The following is a 4,776-nucleotide window of genomic DNA, read 5'->3' as shown; positions in this document are numbered from 1 at the left end:
TAGGGCCTTCTTAAGTGGTTTTATGCTGAAAACAAAGAGTGTCATTTTCCAATGACACAGATTAATCTTTGAATCAGTGAAAGATAATCGATAAGAAGCAAGGTAAATGTATCTTTCTCCCTTATTTTAGGTTATCAAATTTGTTCCAGTTTAGATATCAAAAGTTATGTCAGCCATTAAGTAGATTTTCAGTTCATCATTGAGGACAGTTTGTGAGGATGAATTATACTCAGGGTATGCCAGTTACTTAGGCTGTCACTACTTGTTATGGAACTAAGAGTGAATCTTCATTGGATGTTATAAGAGGAGGTAGAGTCAAAAATAGGTAACTAAAATCTTTTTTAAAAACAGAGGCGTATTTTAATTATACCAAGAAACATGATTTAATATACAGAAGACTGATTTTTCCCCAGATTGTTTTTTGTTCTCATTTTTTTTGGAGTGAACACCAAGATATGAACTAGCAGATTTTCTTTTTAAATATATGAATTTGCTTATTTTGTTGTATCTTGTTTCTCTAAAGTCTTTTCAGCAAACTATTGAAAATTCACAGTCTACAAAAGTTAAGGAAGACTTTAATCTTGCTACCAATGTAAAACGGTCTCTTGTGAAGTTGATTTTCTCTGTTGGAATCTAGTTCTGTATAGTATTTACTTTTCATCTTTAGCAGTGGTGTAAGTACCATTATTTCATGTTGGTAACACAAAGTTGGCCAGATAAAAACATTTTATAGAAATATGAGTAGTTGATTTAAACAGTTATTTTTTTACTTTAGTAAATAACAAATGATTGGTAAATACTTTGAGGGTGTGAGTGCCAATAAAAGGAATGGGCTGGAGAATACATAGTGAGAGGAACATTATATTAGAAAAAACTTTTCCACAATAGAGAATATATAAAATCTGGTAAAGGCTTATTTGGGTAAGTGTACTTACTGTGACTTTTAAAATTATTCCATTGTCACTTAAAAAAACTCACGCTTAAATTTGTCTTTAATGGATCCAGTTACTTACCAATCAAGGAATCTCTGTGATACTGTTCAGTTCCAAAACTGTGCCACATAGCATCTAGGTTTTTTTTTTTTTCCGCATGTATTATTTTGATATAATGTAGTTTTTAGGAGAGAGCTTTTTCTCAGTTTCTCTTCTTGCTTCTTTAATTACACCAAAATAATTTTAGAAATTGTGAAAATTTATTTGGTCATGGTGGTGCATACCTGTAGTTCCAGCTACCAAAGAGGCTGATGCAGGAGGATTGCTTGAAGCAAAGAGTTTGAGATCAGTGTGGGCAACATAGCGAGACCTTATCTCTAATTTTATTATTTATTTTTGAGATGGAATCTTGCTCTGTCGCCCAGGCTGGAGTGCAGTGTCGCGGTCACGGCTCACTGCAACCTCCGCCTCCCCGGTTCATGCCATTCTCCTGCCTCAGCCTCCCGAGTATCTGGGACTACAGGCGCCCGCCACCATGCCAGGCTAATTTTACTTACTTACTTACTTACTTACTTATTTATTTATTTATTTATTTATTTTGTATTTTTAGTAGAGACGGGGTTTCACCGTGTTAGCCAGGATGGTCTCAATCTCCTGACCTCGTGATCCGCCCACCTTGGCCTCCCAAAGTGCTGGGATTACAGGCGCGAGCTGCTGCGCCCGGTCTATCTCTAATTTTTAAAAATAATGGTAGAAATTTAGAAATGTAAATTCTCTTTCCAAGAGTCTGTATTATCAAGGCATGCCAGTGTGTTTTCCAAATTATTTCATCAAAAGTATATTTTAAACTCTTCATCTAAATGAAGAATGCAGGTTTTACCCCAATAAACAACCAGTTATGGAACCAGAGATTCTTACTAAGCATATGGTAGGATTTTAATTTCAGAATTTTTAAATTGGAATTTTTAAACATATTGTTCAAAGATTTTCTATCACATTTGAAAATTTTAAATTTCAGAAGATTTTGTATTGAGTTGTTTAAATAATCGTTTTGAAGCTCTTGCATCGCTACGAGATACTGCAGGTTAGAAAACACTTGTGTGCATCCTAGTGTACCCAGAATACAGTCTTGCCTATAAAAGGCATTTTAAGAGGTTTTCAATGTGAATAAATAAGCAGATAAATTAATTTGTATGTAATGAAATACTACAAGTAAGATAATATGCATATTGTATAATCAAATCTAATGCATTTTCAAAATATGGCTTCAATTTGTATTTTCTTTTAATATTTAGAATGCATAAATTCATGTGAGTTATCTTAAGAAAATGTCTTAAATAAGAAGGCAATAAATCAGAGATAGGTAGTAAATAGGAAAGAAGGTTACACTGTATTTTCTAGTATCCTCCAAGTGGAGTTTAGATTTAAAAAATGTTAATATATTGTAGTCTCAATTCATGTTCTTTTTTTTCTTTTTTCTTTTTCTTTTTTTGAGACAGAGTCTCACTCTGTTGCCCAGGCTGGGGTGCAGTGGCATGATCTCGGCTCACTGCAACCTCCGCCTTCTGGGTTCAAGCAATTCTCCTGCCTCATCCTCCTGCGTAGCTGGGACTACAGGCGCGTGCCATCACACCCAGCTAATTTTTGTATTTTTAGTATAAACAGGGTTTCACTATGTTGGCTAGGATGGTCTCAATTTCTTGACCTCATGATCTGCCAGCCTCGGCCTCCCAAAGTGCTGGGATTACAGGCATGAGCCACCGCACCTGGCTGAAACTCAAGTTCTATTAAGCATATCATTTCAAGGAATACATTACTCTTTAGAATTCCTATTACCAATACTTTCTTCAGGTGAAAAGTTTATGAAACATTCCTTTTTAAATTTTTTCTCTGTAGTAAAAATGTTCTAGCTTTTAGGTATTGACTGAAGACCATGTTTAATTAATTGAGTGTCTTAATTTATAATAATGAAATTAAAATCTTTATTACACAGGTATTAAAATAACTAATTGTAATGTAAATACTGACCAGGATTATAGGAATATATTATGAACAGAAGTCTGTATTTTGTGTATTTCATCACGTCTTATATAGTAGTTGTTTTTCTTTTCTTTCATGACTGAAGCTCATACTTGATTGACTGGTTATGTCTCTTGTTTGTTTCTCCCTCCTCCTTCACCTTTTTAAAAATGATTTACCCCAGACATTTTTCTCACAGAATGCATTTCTTCAGTGTCTGCTTTTTAGGGCATCTCTGTCTCAATTGTTAGCATATTTATTTACAGGTTTCTATTTAGTTGCTATGTATTATTTTCGTTAATCAATCATTGCCGGCCCCCATGATTTATTCTTTTTTTCTCTATTTCTTGGAAGAAGCAGAATTTATACAATAATTTATACTTCGCTTTTTGCCACACAGAATAGAAACAACCTATACTATTTCAATGCAAAACCAGTTAGATAAGATATTATTAAAAACTAAACTCTCACATTTTGGTAAATACTTTGTATTAATTACCTCTTGTAATTATCTCTTGTAATTACCTCTTCTTAAGTGGTTTTTATGCTGAAAAACAAAGAAGGTAATTAATACAACTGTAAATTGTGAAGCGATATTTCAAAATATAACATGTAATTTAACTTTTTAAATTTTAATTATTTCTACAATTCTATAATCTATGTAATGGTAAATTTTTGTCCTAGGTTATTTTGGTTAAAAAAAAAATCTAATGGATACCACCATATTTGTATAATAATAAATTCGATGAAGGAGATGAAAGGAAATTATTCATTGAAGAAGGGTAAGATAAACATAGAGACTACATGAGAAAGTCAAAATGAGACAGACTATTATAAAAACACAGCAAAAATAGTGGTTTAAATGAGAGCAGAAACTCTCTAGAATAAAAGATATAATATAAATTATTGAAAATAAAAATTAAGAAAACATAGCCAGGTAATAAAATACTGCTCAGGTGTTTTCAAGTGGCTTATAGCTGATTTTAACAAAAAGCTGAAAGAAAATATAAGGACGAGTATAGGTAACAGCAATTTGTTGTACTATTTAAAATACCTAGTAGAGAATAATTTGAATATTTCTAGCACAAAGGAAAGATAAATACTTAAGGTGATTAATATCTCAATTATTCTGATTTCATTATGTGAATGTATTAAGTTATAATATATACCCCCAAAACATGCACATTTATATTGCGTGAACAAAAAAATTATAAACAAGGAAAGAAAATTTAATTCTCACTTCTTTTAGTAACTTTATGTTTTATATTTAATCTAGTCATACTTATATTAATGTAGAATGCAACATGAAATTGGTTTTAGGCCTTGTCAAGTTTATTGTGAATTATTAATTTTTGACTCTTTGGTTTCTGGTTTAAGATTTCTAACTCAATGTTTGACATATTCTTAGGTTATTTAATTTATCTTGGTATAATCTTGGTAGCTGTTTTGAATATTTTTGTTAATAGAGTATAAATAAATAAATAAGCATTTTATTTAATGTTGTTATTAAAATTAAATTTTCTGATCATATGAACAAGGGTCGCGGTGGCCCCGGCCTGTAATCCCAGCACTTTGGGAGGCCGAGACGGGCGGATCACGAGGTCAGGAGATCGAGACCATCCTGGCTAACACGGTGAAACCCCGTCTGTACTAAAAAAAAAAATACAAAAAACTAGCCGGGCGAGGTGGTGGGCGCCTGTAGTCCCAGCTACTCCGGAGGCTGAGGCAGGAGAATGGCGGGAACCCGGGAGGCGGAGCTTGCAGTGAGCTGAGATCTGGCCACTGCACTCCAGCCCAGGCGACAGGGCGAGACTCCGTCTCAAAA

At 33.3% G+C, this 4,776-nt stretch overlaps 1 long non-coding RNA gene and 1 pseudogene across 1 annotated transcript in view; one reads left to right on the top strand and one right to left on the bottom strand.

The window, feature by feature from the left end:
• LOC108541960 (ras suppressor protein 1-like) overlaps positions 1-4,776 on the top strand; it is a 167,504-nt pseudogene that overhangs the window by 55,984 nt on the left and 106,744 nt on the right.
• LOC108541965 (uncharacterized) overlaps positions 2,720-4,776 on the bottom strand; it is a 6,193-nt gene continuing 4,136 nt past the window's right edge. Inside the window, exon 3 of the long non-coding RNA XR_001889133.1 lies at positions 2,720-3,498. This is a non-coding gene — a long non-coding RNA (uncharacterized LOC108541965). The remainder of the gene's footprint in view (positions 3,499-4,776) is intronic.

This window comes from Rhinopithecus bieti, unplaced genomic scaffold (assembly GCF_001698545.2).
Source record: "Rhinopithecus bieti isolate Rb0 unplaced genomic scaffold, ASM169854v2 scaffold_20310, whole genome shotgun sequence".
NCBI lineage: Eukaryota > Metazoa > Chordata > Mammalia > Primates > Cercopithecidae > Rhinopithecus > Rhinopithecus bieti.
Note: the sequence above shows the minus strand (reverse complement) of the source record. Positions and strands in the feature narration are given on the sequence as shown.